Genomic DNA, 22,661 nt, shown 5'->3' on the forward strand with positions numbered 1-22,661 from the left:
GGGCCGCTTTATATTCAACTGTCTCACCGGGCCGCGGCGACCGCGACTCGCGATCCTCCTTCAATTAATTTATGCGTGGTCTGTTGGACCGCGACGTACACGTGTGTCATCTATGCTAATAACCAGTAAATACGCGTACGCCTATGCCAGTTTGGTCACACTTAACCGGTGATTAAAGATTGTATTGAGATGCCTTTAATATTAATTACTTGACATTAGTATTGGACCAGTGTGTGCGTGTATTCGTTAACCCGTGCGCTATGGTCGTATTATACATCAATTATCGTCTCGATCTTCGATCGCAGATGTTTGTTTCTTGATGTCTTCTTTGGAATGAAGCCTATTTAATAAAACTCTTATGACCGATTGATTAGCTGACGGACATCACTGACTATTTCAGTTTGAAGTTTTGCACCCGAGTTCTTTATATCACATAAACATTCTTTTACCAATCAATCTACACTCTTCTACCGTCTCTTAAGAAGCTTGCTTATAGAAAATCCAGATCAAGGCGTCACGACAAAACCGAAAAATGCCGACGTCGTCACACTAATTTGATTTGTGTTGATTATTATATTATGCCTACTATGTACAAGAGAGGAATTGTCAAAAACAAGAAAGCACCACATCAAGAAACTCAAAATACCTTAACACACTCCGATAGAGTAAACCATAATCCTAATTCAAAGACTATAAAACTAATAAAATTTGTACAGCTGCGTACGTCGAGACAAACATCGGGAATTAGGTCACGAGGTTATAAAACGTGAACTGATTATATAAAGTGGATGTTCACATCGCATGCAACGGTTGACATATTTGGACAAAGGTACAATACATATTATGTTCAAGGGTGTTTCCTCTTGAGTCGTCCCGCCTTCGATACAGCGTGTGTAGCTTTACGGCCGTTACTTCGCGAAACCCCGATCGTTTCGAATGTCATGATCGCAGTTCCAATCATCTATTTAAAATTGATTTCCTTTGTCCCATGCACAGGCAAGGTGCGGTGGAGTCGAGCGTTTGGTTTTTGCAGTTTTCTTTACAATTTAGACGGATGGCTCTTCCCCACGACTGCCCATACAATAGTAGCACCACTCACTTTATAAAGAACTGTTTCTATACAGTACTCAACATGCTGACACGTAAGATTAACATCCCCAATATCCAGGTTTTGCAGCCAATATTTAATACACTGGCTGCAAAACCCTGCAAAACAAAACACTACAAAGCTGTGGTGAAGAGTGAAGTTTTTCGAAAGGTAACTCTATACATGTTGGTACTAATATGCATAAATGTGGTCAACAAATTGTTCTGATGATAATTAGAATTACCATAAATTACGAATGGGAAGCCGACAGGAATTCGGGTAAATGGATCCTTCGCCACTGAAACCTTTTGCTTGGCGGTAGATATTGACAGAGATATAATATCTCGCTAGGCTTGCATACGCTAGACCTATCAAATCATTATTACATTATATTCAAGTAGATCCAGAACCAAACATTTAAATTATCTCAAATATCAAATTTCCAGCTAACCATTCGGGAGATTTCTACGCCAAGTAAATATCGAAGTAACACAAATCTTTATTCGAAATACAAACTATACGATGCCTGGGAGACCGCAAAACTTATATAGCACGGAGCCGATTTACTTGTCGGTCCGTACGCCCTTGACACACGTAACCAAACGTATTGTTCATTTATAATTGTAATTGTAATAACAATTGTTGCATAACGTTGTTAGACCGTGTTTAATTAACTGCTAATGGATTAGACACGTTGGCATTATTGCAAAATGTCCATTGTTTAATCCCGTTGTTACAAAAACATAAGATATAAATAGAAGGTTTCTGTATTGAAATCAGCTGGACCGATAACGATGAAACTATGTGCTCTGTAAACCAGTAACGCACTATAAATATTACAAGCTTTCAAGCCAGTCATCATTTTAGATCCAGCATTAAAATTTACGTAGTGGATCAGCATAACAAACCCTTAGTTTTAAACTATTACATGCAATGTAATGTCACCCACTGTTACATAGCTTTGTAAAAAATGAAAGACGCAATATTGGTAACTGAAAACATTAAAGCCACAACGACTCAAACGGACTCGTGTTCGTAAATTGAAAAAAGAACTTTAGAACATCTAGTGCGAAATGAAAAACCTCAAACCCAGCATGGGAGCCACAAAAAGCCACTAGCGCCACTAGAGCCGACGTGCAACAGCGCAACACAAGCGGGTCACGTTTGCACGGCGCATTCACAATGGGATGCGGCCGCTTCCGACGGCCGCCAACCGCCCACGCACCTACACGAAGCGACTTTTATATGCTAAACTGGAAGAAAAGGTGAGAAATGGTGCGATCTAACAATATTAGATGTCGAGTATCGAAAGTGTCCTAGTCTGAAACTAGTAATATACTAACAAAAGCATCTAACTGAATATCTATCTATACTATTATATAAAGCTAAAGAGTTTGTTTGTATGAACGGAATTATCGAGGAAGGCTTTAGGCTATAAAATCACGCAATGACCAATAGGATCAGAACATCAACAAAAAATCTTGTAAAAACGGGGTAAATGTAATCCTTTTTTCAAATTCAATTCAACCCGCCTTCCTTTTGTAATGAAATCATAAGAGGTTCTAATTTTAAAAAGTTTCTAAAATCATGTGTTATTTATTGAAGGGATTTTAACAACTACCTACTCATCTTTATATGACAGCGACACGTTATTCTACATAACATCAAAGTCTATTATCCCACCGAATCTATTCGATTCGAGTGCGGATATAACAATCGCTCGTGCGGATAACGTATCGCGGCCGCGGAACGCGATCTACATTCATGCACGGTGCGCATCCGTTCAACATAACAATTATTGAAGTGTCCCGCGGATTGTTTATCGCTGGTAATTGATTGAGAAGAAATGTCATTCTTGAAAATAAATGGCTCTGAGGGCTATTTGTATTAATTAAATCGAGTCTGGACTCTCAGGCTCTAGTGTTATAAACAACTTGTGTTACTTAAGATATCGTGTTTTTATTTTAACTTTAGATATTGTCTTGTTGCGTGATAAAACTACCATTATCAGCCTTGTTAGGACATCATTGGCGCAAGTAGGGCAGTACCTTTTTTGTGTTTTGGGCCATATTAAAAAAAATATTTTTTTTATGGTGGCTAAAATAAAAAATTACCTTAAACGTACAAGCTACGGGGTTACGGGGCTTCTATCAAATTGGGCACGTGCACTCAAGGTAAACACAGGATTTAAAATCAACATCAAGAAAACCACGTTAAGCCAACAATCACTAACCCAGACAAAGTACATCAAAACAACGCGCAATCACAACAAAGCTGTAATTACATTTAGTTGTAACTTGTATGGGAAATGATTGGCTTCAGTTCGCCATATGTTCTTTGTGTCCGCGGCTTTTATGTTTACCACTTTCCTGTACCTATAACACTGTATTTCGTAATGACATAACTGTAAAATCACCTTGGATATTTTATGACGTTGACTCTAAAATTAATCGCTTGACAAGTCTCAGCGAAACTTAAGTTGTTAATTGTTTTTGTATGCCACAAGGAATAAATAGCATTCAGGTCACGATGGTGATCTCTCTTGAAAATTATAGACAATTGAAGATACGAGAGAAAGTGGGTTCAACAAATGTTTTTGATAGGGGTCATTCGTACTCGTGTAATGGGTTGAATTAAACGCACTTTATTGGTCAATCACATACTAGAATTGATATTATATTCCTCACGATTTTTGTTTTTAATATAGGACCATAATCGTAGATGGAAATAATTTCTATAACCTTTTGGCGTTTGTCTGAAATACACAATTAATTTTAGATTTGCCGATATATCGTGAACTATTTCTATGGCGTGATTATTACCCATTTTTAGCTTATATATCGATATAAAAATACCAACCAAATTTATTATTCCTTTGCGGTAAGAATAGAGAAGCAGACAAAAGTGGCCAGTTGTATGTAATAGCAGGTAATTGAGTGTACGTCGGTCGTCGGTCGCCATGGTCATGCCACCGTGGGAACAACAGCAACGGGTAGCTAAAGTGCCAACCCCATCGCGAGCGACTGCGCTGGCTGTCCATACTTCTGCATTCTGTATACCCTTTGCTACGCCATATTATCTATCACCTTTGATTAATTAAATATGTGTTAAACCCCTAATACATCATATTGAACCTTTCCTCGCGGTTACCACATAAAAAACTTAACATTTGAATTGAATATAGCTTTCAATGCAATAGCCACCTAACTGTGAGAAACTGTCCGAACCGCACACCTATGAAATCGATAACAAATCTGTTGATGCATTAGCGTCCGACACGATCGTAATGTCTCTTGTGATTTACACGTGTAAGATACACCTCTTTGTAACACTTCTTCTAGGTAGGGTAATAATTAAATCGACTGAGTGAAACGTTTGTACGATTCTAGCGATATACATTGTGTAACGATCATTTATTATGCAACTATGATACGATGACAATATACGATTAATCTGATCCGACTTTTGGATCAGTTCTTAATAGCAGCATGAAAGACACGATGAAAGAGTTTAAATACATTCACGCTTATGAATTTCAATTCGTCATTTATACGCTAGATTCTTAGAACAATATTATGTACTATCTCAGTTGTTTTGTAGAACAAACACTGTATCAATGTTGCAAATGGAAAGTGAACAGGTACGAGAAAGTTTGTCGAACAATTATGCTATTTAATTATGTAGAATATACGTGTAATTTGTGCACCATCCGCATTTACATTCATGTACAAATGGTAAATCTCATTGGACTATACCAAATAGTCACGATGACTGTAGATGCAATTTAAAAACGAGTTCACTGACCAGCATTTTTTGTTGTTTAAAATCCAGTTTTAAAACGCCGTATCATTGCAGTGATGTATCTCAAACCATAAACTCACTAGAATCAAGAAGACCAAAAATAAAATTATTGACCACAAATTGGACGAACGCTGCATAAAAAATTACATCTTAACACTTTTAATAATCATTTAGGTATTCCCGTCAATCAATTCAAACATATGTCCAAAAAAACTGTGTAATTTTATAATAAGCTTTAGAGGAAAATTTCTGTCCATCTGTTTCGATGTCACGACCAAGTTACTGCACGATTACATTGAAATTTAGCAAAGATAAACCTAATATCTGGAAAATCGTAAAGAATGGTCTAGAAAAAGCTGTTCCCAATGACAACCAATAAACTTCACGAAGCAGATGAAGCCCCGGGAGCAATCTACCGTGTAATAAACCGAACAAAACGCGCGCAAAATAAATTAACGCAAACCCGTAACGTGTACATAATAAGGTGCTAATTCGGAAGTTGCAAGTCAACTCGACTCGTACAAACACACAGTTCATTAACATGGCGCGTAAGGCAAGGTCACTGAGAATTATAAGTAGCTCTGTGCTCATGTTGAACCGCAAATGTTTTGAGATCTCGCGCAAATTGCAAACATGCCGATTCCTCCGGTTGAAGTGAAATAGACTGCCAAAAACGTCTGCGGTATTCGTTTTAATCTTGTAATATCTCTTCATCGTCTACTGTGGTTGGAATATCTTTACGTTTGTTTTTGTCAGACGTAGTTACAATACTATAATCTATGTTCATACAAAGCGCAGTAATTAGCGAAGGAAACGTAAAAGTTAGTAATTAGGAGGCATTGTTTTATGACGCGTGATCGCCATTTCAAACAAAAAGTACAACCGTCCATTGTTACTTAATAAACGAGATATTCAGGGAGCTGACAAACTCGTCACAATTGACGTAAAACGAACCATAGGTATATTGCATTAAATAAAGTTGTTAAAGCAAATAATTCGCGCACGACATGCAGCGACAAAATTCCGAATACTCATTAATGTAACTCGCGCTGTAAACTGCACCATCGCATTTAAAACGTCAACTATTGTTGAACGTAATTGGCAAAAACTAAATCCGAACGACGATACCGTATAAATTCATTCGTTTTAATGTCACGACAAGTAAAGTAAATAGAAGCGTTCACAGTAGGCACTTGTATTGTTTGCACACGCGAGCGCCATCACAATTTTCAATAGCAACAATTGACAACAGAAATTAGTAACAAAACATTAACATTACAAAAGTTTCTTCTAAATAAATACGCTTATCTTTAATTTGCTTCTAATTATATAAATATCATAATCTTTTATTTAAATGTTCAAATATAAAAGTTCGGAAGTTATTCTTCCAGTGTAACATGGAAGCGTGCATCTTTAATTTTTGTATATCAATAACCGCAACACACCAGATAAGATACCGCTACCCGCATGAAGGCTGTGTCGCGATTCATATTTGCCATTTTTATTATATCACAATGATAACGTGTTTCCATATTGCAAGCCAATATAGACTCAATAATTGATGCTAGTTGGTGCAAATTTGTCAATCGTGCGACTTTGAAATCATTCAATGTTAATAGGTGATTATGTATTTTATGAAAACAAGTTTGGTTGTCTACCCAGCTTGACAAATGTCCTCTTTTCATGGTAACTGTTGATGTGTTCCTTGTATCGAGTAATTATAATATCCTACAATTGTAATATGATTGATCGTGTTTAAGAATTGATACCACGCAATTCTCAGTATGCTCGGTAAATAATAATAATAATAATATCAGCCCTGTATTATATACTTGCCCACTGCTGAGCACGAGCCTCCTCTACTACTGAGAGGGATTAAGGCCTTAGTCCACCATGCTGGCCTAGTGCGGCTTGGTAGACTTCACACATCTTCGAAATTCCTATAGAGAACTTCTCAGATGTGCAGGTTTCCTCACGATGTTTTCCTTCACCGTTGAAGCGAACGATAAATTCACAAAGAATACACAGGTGTGTGCCCTTGGGATTTGAACCTGCGGACATTCGTCTTGGCAGTCCGTTCCACACCCAACTAGGCTATCGCCGCTTTTGATCGGTAAATAAAGCATTCAATTACTAAAGCGCATACTATAAATAAGATGCTTGCGTTTTCAAGTAAATGACTAACCTGAAGAGTCGGAATATAACACGCAAAGCATCTGTTTATATTTTTATTATTACGATACTTGTGGAATTATGGAAAATCCTAAAATGAAGAGGCATTAAACATACGAGTTGAAAAACTTGAATATTAAACACAACGAAAACAAAAGAACAATATGACAAGAAATAAATGATTTTAGGAGTACCTTTATAAAGGTGACATTCTGTCATGTAGCATGCAAAGTAGCCTCGTATTTAACTATATTCAAGTTGATAACTGCGCACAAACAATCGCCTTGTGTTCAATGAAAGGGCATTGCTACTGTTTACATTTCAAATTCATATTATGGCATATTAATAAATTACGACAAATAACGTGACCTCATTCGCCTGGTTTCAATAAAACATTATGATTCAACGCAACACTTGTTCATTGCAAGTCAAATTCGTTCACCGTACGTATCTTACGTAACTGCTTATTTTGTTATAAACACCGACGGTTAAAACATTAAACAAATAAGTCACTAATGGTCATTTTCACCAATCGTTTTTATTTAGCCCTGATTCCTGGAGATCATCGCCTTACATTACACATAAAACTTATTCTGAAAGTGCGTGTGCATGCAATGGAAGGTATGACATGTTTAGAGGATTCTTAATTTTATAACCGGGTACCCCATAACCTTAGAAAGACTGGTAAGGACGGATCCAAGAACAGCATTAACGGAATTTCGAGGTATGTATGAGATCAAACCACATTAAAGTATCGTCATTTCTCCACACAATAAACTATTGAAAATTGTTAACGGCGACTCTTCATCATCATACGTTAATTTCACAAAAAATAACTCAATACACAATAACCCAACGGAGACAGTCAATAAAAACCTGAAATTTATTACCGTGAAGTACTAAAAACAAACGATTGCCCCTTAACATCTAACCATTCTACCCATAAACAACGTAAACGAAATGTTTATAAATAACGAAACATGAAAATAAAAATGCAGACACAATTTTTCATACCAGTAGGCCGGCAAACGACGGTAGCGATGGGATTATTTTATAATCCAGTTTCACACTCGGTGAAATCTCAAAATAAAACACGCGTACGATAAATACATCAAGAGGAACTAATAGTGAACTGGATCACGGGAATCAGACTGATGTGTTTTTATCACTTCTTGGGATATGAGTGCGTACAAAAGTACAGACTAATTCATTGGCCGTTAAAATTGAGGTTTTTAAGACTTGCTGATATTATAAATTCGGTTAGATGTCTAGTAACAACGGTGATAGACTGTGTCACAAATTATAAAACATTGGTGGTTATTATTGCAAAGCGCTTTATAATATCAAATACATCAGACGGACTCAAGAATACGTAAATTAAGCGTTACTACCTAATTACCTTCATCCTTGTTAGTTAGAAAACATAGCCATAATGAATTATTCGTGGTAGCAACATTTCGGTACCAACAATTCTACATGGCGATTGCGCTGAAGAATTTGAAAAATAATTGCCGTCTACTATAACTGCATATCGACCTTAGCTGCATCAAACTCAACTTCAATATTAGTATTAAATTTGTCAAACGAGTATAAAAAATATCAAACACAATCTCAAATGACAAAAACTGCCTTCAATTAGTAAACTGTTCGTAAGTAATTAAGTCGAGACACGTGAGAGAAAATGTGTTGTGTCATATAAATAAGACAATTTAATAACATTCCGTGTTGTATGTGTGCATAGATAAATGTAATAGATGTCACGCAAGCTATAATGACGACAATTTAAGTGAGCACGCGCCAGCGTAACATTTGGTTAGGTTTGGGTCTATATCAAATTGCAGGGTGATAGGTGTTGCCAGGTGTTGTGTTAAATATTACACTGGATTCAACTCCTCTTTTAACTTACCAACATGCAAGATCTTTATTTCTTTATATTATTAAAACAAGATGTTCGTCTTAGAATTATTACTTCCATTCTTTTACATCTTATAATCCATTCCGTATATACACGTGAACAAATGCGACATTTACATAAAACAAAGCGACTTGAAAATGATGTAAACAAGTTTTTTTGGCCAACACACGTTTGCGTATTTTATATTTATGACCGAAATTTGCCAAAAAGGTAAATTTTAAACAAATTACACATGCAAATTAAAAACATCGTATTTGAGTATGGTAAAAAATTAGAGGAACTAGAAATACAACTTGTCAGTTTCAAGGATAGTTATTAAAACTAAGGACTATTGTTCACCTAATTCATTTCGGTCTTGTTTCGTTGGTGTTTCGAAAAGACATTATTCCAAAATTAGAATTAGTAAAGCTCGGAAGAAGCTTTACATTTCTATGGATGGTAAAGAATAAGATAAAAACTAAAGATTTTAATGAATTCAACCAAAAACAATAAAAAACTGTTAGTTTATTTATTTTATAAATAAAAAAAGGACAAAGATCAATATAGTTTAGTATCAGCCAGAAAGATAAATACCTAATTTCATTAAAGTCAATAAAAACGAATGCAACAATTTATGTTTTTCACATTCCGAGAATTGTCGCATTTCAACCATGCAGGATTATTCAATTCCGCCCTGTGGAATGGGGGCGTTTGAAGAATTCCACCACGGTATCCCCTGCCTGTCGTAAGAGGCGACTAATAGGGGCCACGAAGGGGGTCGTCGGCGGGCAGCAGGGGGCTGTCCGCCCTAGTGCATTTTTGTGCATCCTTGCACATTTTTCGGTTGACCCCCGGGATGGACGGCAGGTGTGTAGTTGGCCTCATGCTGCCGTAGATGCCGAGGGCGTCCTTCGGTGCGTGGGGGCTTCTGAGCCCCCCCCCCCCATAGGAGACGGGCCGCAAGGCGGCACCGCGCAGGGGCGGCTGCGGACGAATACTTAGACACTTCCGTCAGAGGAAGCCCGCAGCCGTCCCTAATGCGCCGAAGAGGGCCACCGCGGAGTTTTAGCTGGTAGGCCGTGCATAGGTTAGTTGTACTTGGGTTAGGGACTCGGCCCGGCGGTCGCCCGAAGGTCGTCATCAAATCCGGGCGGCTCAACGCCGGGCCGTAAGGCACGGTTACCCCAGCATAACCGCTCAGTCGCCCCCCACGAAGGCTGGGCGGTAGTAATAAGGGACTTTCTCCGCGAAACAAAAAAAAAAAAAAAAAAAAAAAAAAAAAAAAAAGGATTATTCAATTGAAATCAACCTGCAAATTCGTAAAAAAAGAAATAATATAATTATACAATTTATTTATAGATTATTGAGTGTTGGTTGGCAACTCCTTTAACACATCATGTACAGACAGACCGTCCGAACGACCTTTCACTCTCCCCGCAAAACTATTCGACAACGGACGTTTTCGCATCGTCACAACTTTACACACTTGATTGCTTTAAACACTCTTTCAAATAATACAATACAGATTCTCGTCAAAGAAAATTTTCAAGGAATTCCTTGTGACCTTAGAAAAGTGAAGTGAAAGCATTGAATATAAATTCTTATCAAGGGCATCTATAACTTTCACTGAAATTAGTTACGTCACGTCTTTTGCCGCTCGGAGGATGCATAACAACTTTCGTTATAAGTAGTGTCCTTTGAAGTTCTAGGTGCCGAGGTAAGTTTCGTGGGCAAGTCAGACAGGGCCACCGAATGACGTGGGAGCAATGGGTAGGTACTGGATGAAGGACAGTCCTAGATATAAGCAAATGTCAGGGAGACGAAAGCGCAGAATAAATCATAAACATTGCGAAACCTTCAGCATTAAAAAGAACGTAATAAACTTGATCATAATGCCACACGTTAAAGCCAGCGAAGAACAAATCTGGTAACATCGCTATATCTGCGACATGCTTAAGGACACATCCTTTTAACTCGACGCTCCCATTAATAATAAAGAAGTCAATTTACTGTACTGTAAACAGACATGGCGTTTAAAAACTCCGTCCATTCATAAAAACAGTCGCACTACGCTGTGACACATTCTGGCCGTGTGGTTGTAGCCAAGTTTACTAAACCATCTTTACTTATTTCGAGGTGTAAAGAAGCGCCATCATGGAGATTTCTTGGATCTACCCAATGTACCTATTAATATTAGACTTGGCACAAATATTCAGTATTTCGCCTATGCAGCTACTTTTATCCTATTCGGCCGAATACCGAACACTTTTTATTGTACTCAGATTATTGGTAAAACAAGGACATTGATTAGTGTCTAATAAATCACATTTTTCTTGTAAAGTATTTTCGTAAGTAAGTAAATGATCGTAATTACAAATTAAAAGTGTGTCGATTGTGGAGCATAAAGAGGATATTTTTCTGGATCTTCAAGCATTAATTTACTAGGTTTGAACAAAAAAGTAACACGTTGTTAGAAGTTTTTCTGTCACTTTATTCCTTCACGTTCCGACCGACTGCTTTTCCCGAATATTCTGCTATTCGGGAAGAAAGGGTGCAGTATATTCGGTATACTGAGTGCATAATATAATCAATATATTATTCGCTGCAAATGTAGTTTATATTGCGCTGCTATTGACTTGTTTTATAGAATATCTTGTCATGGCTCCGTGAAGTGAGGAGGGAGGAGCTCTAATATGTCCAGATTTGAGTACATATAGTTCTTGAAACCGATACGATTCTTTAACTTTGCGTTATCCTTGAAATAAACTGAACACACATTCTGTATTGTGAGTGATTAGTCGGGCCGGGACAAAAACACTTGAGCAGTTATTTTAAGACGCTGTCACAGTGTAATCGCGCGTGTTGGGCCAGCCCCTGCCGTTGACGACTTCCTCAAACTATTAATTTAAGTTTCAAGCGATAAATCAGACGCGACGACTGATGGAATAAATTTATTTCCGACCGGCCTACAATATATTGAGCGTGAAGTATTAACAGCTATATTATATGTATTAGTTAGGCATTAGAATTGCAAGGGGTTCGCTGCTGGTTTAGTTACTTGCAGCGGTGTGCGATCATTGTGCTAGAGTGACGTATATGTACTAAAATGAGATTTATTAAATCGTGTCTTTGTTGGTTAAAAATAACATCAATGATAGAGAAAGAAATTCTATGGTTTTACCACCAGGGTCCATAGAAAAAACTTCATCTCATCATCACCACATATATTAAGGTAAGACATCTTAACACGCTACTGTTGCCACGTAGCCACTTTTGATGTACCGTCGCAGTTAGCCGGAGGGGGGTTTAAATATTATGGGCCGGGTCAGGTGTTATGCTATGATTTTAATACCTATATCACAAATGGCTTCAAGAATATCATAAACAGATGGAAAAACGGCTTTAGGCATTGTGATGAGAATAAAAATGAGTTTATTCAGGTCAAGGGCGTCGTAAAGCTCGCAGACGACGCGGGCGGTTTGGACCGTTACTGGGGAGGTAGGACGAAACCTTGGCACGTGACTAAGCTGAAAGGAAACAGCGTTTCTTAAGATCCGTCGACGATGCTGATGTCCGTGGGTACGTTGTTGGCTTGGCCGTGTGGGAAAACCTCACCAAATTGGCCGATCTGTCAGGAAATGGTTGCCGTCTCATGTGTTATCTAATACTTAGCTCGATTAACCTTTCACACTACAACCGTCTTGTGTACTCAAAAGTTAAGTTGTAACAATTACACTTTCAATTCGCTAAGTTTGATTTATTGACCATTATGAATGCAATCTAGACAGGTAAGAAATATCTTATGCCAGGGATCCAACTAGCAATCAAAATCCCTTCATAATATTCTCATAGCCAGTCCTAGCGTTAATTATGATACCGACTGATCGTTTTGTTTATCAATTAAGAGCGTTTACGTGCCGCGCGTGAAGTCAACTATAGGTAATTCTTCGCAAAATTCACACACACAGAGCCGTTGCGTAGCTGTGTGCGTAGAGTTAGCGCGTCGGCTATCTTTATAGTCAGACCAACCAATTTTGATCTTTTCGCTTTAATTATCTAATTGGAATGTAACTTATGATTTATGAATTTATGATAAATGAAGAATTCTATTATTAAATATATAAGAATTCATCGCCTCGCGATTTAAAATATAGGGAACAATTTTCCTCAAAAGATCATTTACAAGTTAGTTTGAGGTAATTTTTTTGTAAAATGTAAAATAAAAAGTTATAGAGCAAAAAAGAAAACTTTTATAAACATCTTCTCACATTTTTGCTTATAACTTCTTTAATTTTTAATTTAGGGCAAAAAGTTATATAAACATATTTGTAGGCAAAACAATTTCCTACAAATTATGACTTTACAAAATTTATGTAAGACGCATAGTTTCCGAGATATCGCGAAAAAAGTGTTTTCACCCCTTTTTCCATGGTAGCGGCCAGGGGACAAGGGGGGCGACCTCACAAACTTGAGATTAAGGTTCTATTGACCCCCACACATGTTCTAAAAAATAAAATTGGGTCCTCTAAAAATACAAAGCTCATGTAACATTTCAATGGGCTAATTGTTTTAGCTTAAGGTTCCATTTTTTTCCTTCGAGTAACTATGCTCAAATGTTTAATGAGTAAAAAAAGCAACAACCATAACTACAGACGCATGTTATAACATTAGTACATCAATCTTTTAGCTTTTGCTTTAGCCGAAGTTTCAGCGTTGTTACGTTTCCTGTTCTTGCCTAGAAATAGCTTTACTTCCCATTGTGTCTGAAACATAATAATATAATAATAATTTATAGTAACTACTAAAATTATTGTCAATCATTAAAGAAAAAAATATTTTACTTACTAAAGTACTAAGATGTGACAATCACTGTATACACGTTCTCTCTAGAAAGCCTCAAGGCGGACTAATTTGAAACGATTTGCGCGTTGCGTTTTATAGTGGTATTTAAAATATTTATAGAAAAATAACAGAACTAATTTTGTAGAATTTTTAAATTGTAGGTTTTTAAGGAGATGTTCTTCTATTATAGTAATCCAATATTATATTCAATTAAGTAAGGTATAGTGATAAAAAATCATTTAAATGACCAACATTTCTGAAATTTTCGAATTCTTTGAATTTTTATTTCTCATGAATTAAACATAAAAAGATATTTTTTCTCTACTAACTTTTTCTTCAGGATCTTCTTAGTTAGATAAAAATAACATATTGTTATGTTCCTTAGTGGTTTAAGATATTTTGAGCTTCGAAATAGACGTTCGAAGCGCAAATTTGAAAACCTCTGTTCAGTAATCATTAAACAATTTACAAATACTCAATAAATCTAAAAATTTTCTCTACTAACTTTTTAGACAACAAAATTTTCTATAACAATTACTAATTCATATGTTTTTAAAATAATGTTTTGATGGATATTATCTCCTTCGAAAAGTGCTGTTTTTGAGACATACGACGCGCGGATGCGTAAACGCTCTTAAAACAAAAAAATTGGTTCTTGACTATACACAGTTGACGACGCTTTACATTGACGTATATTGGTAAGCTCATTTCTGCTACGCGATGATAAAAAGGCGCTTAAGGCGCTCAATAACTTAAAAAATATTTCGCAAAGTAAATGGTGATTTATTATCAATTATTGCGATGAGTAGCCTCGGTGTGATGGATGACGGCCGGCACGTTGCCCGATACCGGCACCATTGCCTATCATCTTATCAACATTTTATCTCTACGCTCACTAACAGATCGCCTACACCAGTGGTTCCTAACCTGGGGGTAATTACCCCCGCAGGGGTAAAACGGAGATTCTAAGGGGGTAACACGGGATGGCACGAAATAGTATTAAAATAGCAATAAACAAAATAATAGTACGGTAAACGGTAGCACGGCGCTCTCATGCGCGCGGCTGATGGCGACGGCGGCGGGTGAGCTGCGGTGTGGGAGGGGTGAAGCATGACTAGCGGCGGGCCGGACAGGCGGCGATGTTCATTTTGTTTACCTAAGCTTAGGAAGAACACGCATTTTATTTGTTCCGCCGCGCATTGCAGAAATCGTATTTTTGAATTGTTTAAATTCAAAGGTAAGCAGTGTTTGTTAATATCGTCACGTTAATATTGTCACGAGTGATTTGTTTACGTAGGTATGTATTAGTTGATTTTTGTTTTAGGTACCTACAGGTGTTTTTGACATGGCTTCTACTTCATCTGGCAAAAAGCGCACTTATAAAGAAGCATTTCTACAATGGGGTTTCACAAGCATCGTAGACAAAAATATAGAAAAGCCTCAGTGTGTTTTATGTAATAAAGTGCTTAATCCAGAAAGCATGAAACCGAGCAAATTAAAAGAACATTTTGCTAAAGTTCACAAGGAGTTCGCAGATAAAAATATAGATTTTTTTAAGAAAAGGAGAGGATTCTGAAGTCTTCCCGCATGGATTCTACAGGCAATATACAGAAAGCAAATGAATCATGCCTTCAAGCTTCATACAAAATTGCTTATCGCATCGCACGTAATAAAAACCACACACTATAGGAGAGGACCTCATCAAACCTTGCTTGTTAGATGCAGTAGCACTTGTTATTGGTGAGCAACATGTAGCTAAGATTAAACAAATCTCACTCTCAAACACTACTATTCAAAGTCGCATATGTGAAATGAGTGCCGATATTCTAGCAACCGTTATTTCTGAAATAAAGGATAGTCCTATGTTTGCGCTGCAGTTGGACGAGTCCACAGATGTTGCTTCGTGTTCACAATTATTGGTGTTTACACGATACATTAAAGATGATGATGTAAAGGAGGAATATTTGTTCTGCAAGTCTTTGCCTACTACTACTCGCGGCGAAGACGTATTTCAAACGCTAAAAGAGTTTATAGAGGAAAATGGCCTAGACTGGTTAAAGCTGATTGGTACTTGTACAGACGGGGCGCCTTCCATGATGGGCATCCGTTCTGGTTTTCAGGCACTCGTGAAGCAAGTTGCTCCTCAAGTTTTCGGCTATCATTGCTTGATACACCGTTACGCTTTGGCTGTGAAAACGCTTCCACCAGATTTGCTAAACACGTTGAGTGACATAGTAAAATTGTTAATCATATTCGAGGCAGCGCCACTAACTCAAGATTATTCAAAGTTTTGTGCGATGAAGTTGGTGCTACATTTAATGCTCTTTTGTACCATACAGAGGTACGTTGGTTATCAAGAGGCAAAGTTCTAAGTAGGGTTTACGAATTACGAGAAGAAATTGGATTGTTTTTTGAAAACCAGAGAACACAAAAAGAAAAAGAATATTATGCAAAAATTAAAGACCAAACATTTATTCTAAAATGGCGTACCTTGCTGATTTTTTCACTGAAATTAATAGTCTCAATATTTCACTGCAAGGAAATGAAACGAATATTTTGACGTTGCAGGATAAAATCGCAAGTTTTTTGCGCAAATTGGAACTTTACCAACGCAGAGTTCAAGCTGGTGATGTGTCAATGTTTACACAGCTAAGTGAGCAATTAGCAAATAATAATACATACAATAAATATAAACAAGAGAAAATCACGTTTGAAAATTCCGTGGTTCAACATTTAACTGCCGTGATAGACTCACTGCAGCAATATTTTCCGAACATGGACAGTCGTGAGTCCTACTCCTGGATTTTAAGACCATTTTCTACTTGCGTCGATATTTTCAAGGACGAAGATGTGTCAGCGAAAGTAGAGTTTCTCGGGCTGCGTGAGAATAACTCATTGAAAGTTGATTTTCAAAATGATAAACTAAGCACATTTTGGCGAAAAGCAGCTGCAGAATATCCCATTATAGCTGACAGAGCTTTAAAAATGTTGATTCCATTTGCTACAACTTACAGATGTGAAACTGGTTTCTCAACTCTTGTTACATTAAAACAAAAGCCAGAAACCGTCTGAATGTTGAGCATGACATGAGATGCGCGTTGAGTGAAACCGAACCTAATATTGTCAAACTTGCGAATGCAAAGCAATTTCAACCTTCACACTAGTTAACTCCAAGATTTACATATTACTTTACTTGACTAGTTACCTAAACGTGCAATTTCTTAGAATTTAGTTAGATAATAAACATATTTTCGTTCGAATTTGTGTGGTTTTAATTATTTTAAATTGGCTAGGGGTAAACTCAATTCCCATACTTGTTCACAGGGGTAGTGACATTGAAAAGGTTAGGAACCACTGGCCTACACGGCACTCGCTTTAATCAACAACTACTTATTTCACAAATTTCCGGCGTTTTATTTAAATGAAATCACGGCGAAGTGATCGAAACTAAAGTCAACTGTCCTGAAACCAAAATGTTGTTTTAAATTTCAAACCTAACGTAATCTATTTAAGGGCCACTACGTAATGGCAGACAACGTTATTATTAAAAGATTTTGAGGAAATAATTTTATTTTGTCGAACACAATATTAACACAATATCTTGTCCTAAGATTATTTTGCTAAAAGGCTAAATTCTGACCTTATTTATTATAATTAAATTACGGTTATTATATCTATGTGTCATATACCTGTTTTATGACTCTTGATTAATGCTATTAATGCCACAATTATAACCATCAGTTATAATAATGCAGTTAGAAAAATATTTGTATATATTATATTACGGACGCAATAGTTATACGTTAAAAATGTATGTCATCCTTAACTCTATTTTAAATTAAGTATATTGTTACCGCGTTTGATTATATTTTCGGTATCTGACATTTTTATGAGATTAATAAGTTGTTTTAGAGTATATGCAGTCTTTCATGATAAAAAGTAATTGATATGTTAATTAATCCAAAGCATTTATGCCACAAATTTCATCCTAATAAGTTCAGCGTTTTCTTCTTTCAAAAATCTTTTTCATTCATAATAATAAGGACGAGGGATTTTTTAAAACATCAATACATCTGCGTCGGACACGTGTTGCTTGCCGATATCGAAAAAGCGCGTGGCGTGCGCGCCAACCCGAACTCGAAATATGTCGCTACACGCGCTCGCAAGCTCGTGTGGTACGCGCTTACAAGCGCATGTAGAAACCTATTGGGGTGTAATAGGGTATATATTGGCGCGTGTATGCATATTATAACACACGTATGGGATCGCCAGCGGCTCGTCATGCCATGACATTAGTTTACGAGTATACGTATTATTTCATCGAATTTTTACAGCTCAGAGGCTTTTAATGGCATTGCCGTAAAATAACATTAATAAATCATATAATATTTGTATTGAAATCGGGAGACGAAGCAAATCTGCCGCCGTAACTAATATATAACAGAAACGAGCCTAAAGGTCCTAAAACATAATTTCGCAAGTTGAGCGTCACGTCATATTGTCGTGTACATCACGCTAACTAACCACATAAAACATCAAACAACGTGTATGCAATGAATTTTAAATGGGATTACACAAAGGCCGGTTTGTACTCGTACATACATACACAACAACAGTTTTCTACTTCTTATAATGAAAATGACATAGAATTTTATTATAATACTTGTCGCTAATTAGGTTTGACATTTACCAATCCCAAAACCAATTTGAAATCAAATTACAATGTTAATTATTGTACGAATCGATATAGAAGTAGGCTTTTTGGTTCGAATATGTTAAAATGTTATTTCGTGGAGCTAAATAAAGCAAAATATGATGTAATTTTGGTCACCAGATGACATTTCATTAGACAGCAGCTTCTTAATATACTTGCAGAGTACATATGGGCTTAGAATCCGGAGAACCTAGGTATCAAACATAGTCGGGTAACGCTAGATTTTCAATAAGTCCCTTCTAATACGATTCACCATGGATTGAAGGCTATAAAGAGAAAGGGATGAAATTCTTCAAAGAACATGCTTATTAAATGACGAAGACCGAGGAATGCTAGACAGACAAATTGCAATTCAATCATACAGCCCTACATAAAAAGCACAAACTAACACAACTGCTAAATCTACACGCAGATCAAAGCCTTCAAACGTAACTCTAATCATGATCTGAGCTAGGACCTAGACACTACACGGAATCAGTAAAAGTGTTTCAATGTAGGTAAGTAGGCCGAACGGGGCCAATGTAAACACGCTTGGAGCGACAACAACAATGCGCACAGCTTGAGCCAGAGACCCTGAGAATATCAATCAGCCCTTATTAATCGAAGGTGACGGGCTAGGGGCAGCCCTCGCTAGGTATATAAAGTTAGATACATCATATAAAGTTATCTTGTTTTTTTACATAATGGTATGCATTAATAGTTACGTTAAATACAAGTCAATTGTTCACTTAAGAAGTTCTATTTTTAAATTCTCATGTAAAATTCAATTTAATTTATGCTATACCTTCTATAAACTCGAGGTTTTGCATCTAATCTCTGTATCAAAGCTGCTATTCTTTGATAGTAAAGAACATTTAAATAACGTTACGTTTTCTATAAAACTAGGTACAGTTGAGAAGGTTATTTAATCTCTCGATCAGCTAAACTTTCTCCGCAAGATATTTTATTCAATAAGATATTGTGGAACGGAAAATATATTGAAAGAGATAAACAAAAATGCTTACGCGTAAACCGACGATCGGTACAACAGATTTATTTGCAAGACTAAACTCTAGTCAAATGTGATATAGATTCGATTCTTGGACACTGTTTTAGCATGTTAAAAAGAGAAAATCTTAGGTCATTGAGTCCAAAGACCATTAGCCGCAGTCAGGCTTTTGTTAAACACTACGTCCTACAAAATACAAATTTAAATAATCCATTATCAAAACATCATGTATCAACAACTAACCTGGTCATATATGTTGTTTAATTCTTTTTTTACCTAACATCCAAATAGTTTCGCACTTCACAACAATATGGACAGTTCTAGTACGTAATAAAAATGATTTCATCTTTAGTTACCGTTATAACTTTAAACAGAACACCGCAGCAGTATCAAAAGGCTTCATAATCTCTAAAGCTTTTGATATTACTTTCTGGCAAACGATATTCAATAAAGATGCTGTGGAATATAAACATTTTATCCGAAATGAACGAAAAAATTCCACTATGTTGGTGATCTAGAAAATTTCCACGATACAATACAATATATAATTGATTCATTGTTAAGATATTATCATTTCACATCTAAGAACGTGTTATATCTCATTGCCAGTTAAAGACAACTCAAACATTCCTGGATCTTACTTCACTGTTTTACTAAAATGCCTATCATAGACAATTCTCTATAAGAATTGCTTGGTTGGGTGGTATGACGTGATGGTACAAAAGGAGAACAATATTAAAAAGCAATGCCTGGTTAATGCTAAAACCGCACTAAAAACACTGGATAATGTAAAACTCGACCTCAAACGTCTTCACCCGAACCGCGACAAATTTCACGTGACTGCCGATTATAAACTAGTATTGATTTTGGATAATAAACGTTATCGTATTGTTATACGCATTGTTACCAAGTAAGTAGCGTCACCGATGACTACGGATTTGAAGAATTTACTTTCCCCGATTCCTTACGGTACCACACGCCGATATTGCGGACATACCGAGATAATACCAAAGAATATTAACTCGTATCATATTGTAATGTCATTAAACAAAGCTATTTACAATTTCTATATACTTTTGTGTAGCTGAATCCCTTTTGTAACTAAATTTCGAAGCAAAAACGAATATCAAAATAATTCGAAACATTAATATGTCTTGGGCCCGATGAAATCAATACAATAAAATCCAAAACCCGATTACGCTATAAAATCACAAACAGAAACAACACTAATGCCCAAAGGAGGATAACACGAGACAACTATACCCGTAATGCTGTTGTATGGAGTCACCTCATCGCGACCCAGTTAAAATGGCCGGCACCGCGCGACACCGTATCGATACACGTTTGCGTTCTATACTAAATTCTTCACTTTCCCTAAAAATATCTTAACGGGTGTTTATACGCATAGGATTGCACACGTGCTCGTGAAGTATTTCAATATTCTTAAAAATGTTATCCATCTTAAACAGTTAAAACCTTGTAGATTTAGGATTATTTTCATATCCGTTAATTTTCTTGGTCAATGATAACATTTGGCATACACTAGGACTGACATCTTCCGCAATAGTTATGCACAAATAGAACCCACTTTTAGACATTACTACGGATGTCACAGAGGCAGATCAGATACCAAATTCATAATATAATAGAGCAAAAGAAATCACAACCTGTAGTATTCCGGATAAAAGTAGTTATTGCTGATATTTCGTCTGAGATTGTCATTAAAACAAAAATTAAGATTATCATGAAATTACATTCAAAAGGTTACTTATTAATAAACTATTAGATTCAAAAACTTCGTTTAATAGCATACAATGAAAACACATATCATATTTCAAGTTTTCTTGTTTCAAAATAATTATGCGCAGATCCATTCTTGAGCGAAACCAAACCGCCTTGCGCGAGTTATCGTGAAAAAAAAACGTATTAAATATGTAAATTCATTCAATCTATAAGTGAAATAATAAAAACCAAAGCGTAAGTAAACAGCGTGCGTTTGTATGAAACGAGATAACGTCGCAATGCGCCGTGCAAGGTCGCGAAGTTTCTTGATTTCATATTGTGTACACCTAAGCACATTGTAAATATTGTGTGCATTGATTCATTTATAATAGTGTAATGAATTGCTTAATGTCAAGGCGTTAGAGAAATTAAAATGCGATGTCAGATTTTTATGTTCGCATTTAATTATTCGACATTAATTCATATTTAATGATTTTGAGTAGGTATTGCAATTTGAATACGACAAAGGTGAAGAATCCAAAACATCTAATTATAATAAGCAAACTATCGATATTTTATATTACGTTAACACATTAAATAAGATGCTAGAAGTCTAGTTCCCTTATGACCCTTATGACTGCATAATATGTTCTTCACAAACCGCAAAGACAACTGATCATCATTTCCTCTTGACATATACGCATTCAACTTCTAAGAACATGTTATATTAAAGCGAAACGAGCAAACACGATGTTTGATCACGAATATCCACAAACAACTTGAATAAACCAATTGGTTTGAGCAAGTTAATTAGCTGATGCTTGAGTGATGTATATTAGTGGATTAAGCAGTCATATTGCACGACATATCGGAATCAAATATTCCTTCTCATGTCATGTGTTAAGCGCCTTTGTGTGCAAAACTAGGTGATCCTTTCCAAAACTCATTCTGATGAAGGTAGAAAATATGGCAATATCTTCATAATTTAGTATTATGATAGTATTAGATAGATATGTTTTTCTTCATAATCTTTGCAATCTCTTTTGTAACCGCGCCGTCATCTTTGTCTATATAAATTCCTTTTTATTCCAAGAGATTTTTATCTCCCTATTAGATGGGAATATCTTGCACAGCAATTGTTACGTTAGAAAAGGCAATCAGATCTTGATATCCTACCACGTCATATGAAATAAGGAATAATATAGGATATCTTTATAAACGAAATTGTAAATGTGACGAGTTATTTTACTAGGATTCCCAATTCCATTCCAAAATTGTCACATGGCTTTATAAAAAATTGGTATAGTTAAAGATGGATGAAAATTTCCGTATAAAAAACAAAACTAACCAATATCACACCATATACCAAATATGTTTGTGATGCTCAGCGATATGACGTCAGTTATACACAGACCGTAACCGTAATCCTAGAGGCCGCAAT

At 36.3% G+C, this 22,661-nt stretch overlaps 1 protein-coding gene and 1 long non-coding RNA gene across 4 annotated transcripts in view; one reads left to right on the forward strand and one right to left on the reverse strand.

Annotated features, from left to right (window-relative positions):
• LOC115441411 (AF4/FMR2 family member 3-like) overlaps positions 1 to 22,661 on the reverse strand; it is a 259,154-nt gene that overhangs the window by 223,169 nt on the left and 13,324 nt on the right. The gene's annotated exons all lie outside the window — the stretch shown is intronic.
• Positions 16,039 to 17,056, forward strand: LOC119193840. Its single transcript, XR_005114080.1, has 2 exons — positions 16,039 to 16,137; positions 16,365 to 17,056. It is a non-coding gene; the product is annotated as an uncharacterized LOC119193840 (long non-coding RNA).

The sequence above is a fragment of the Manduca sexta genome, chromosome 7, assembly GCF_014839805.1.
Source record: "Manduca sexta isolate Smith_Timp_Sample1 chromosome 7, JHU_Msex_v1.0, whole genome shotgun sequence".
Taxonomy (NCBI): domain Eukaryota; kingdom Metazoa; phylum Arthropoda; class Insecta; order Lepidoptera; family Sphingidae; genus Manduca; species Manduca sexta.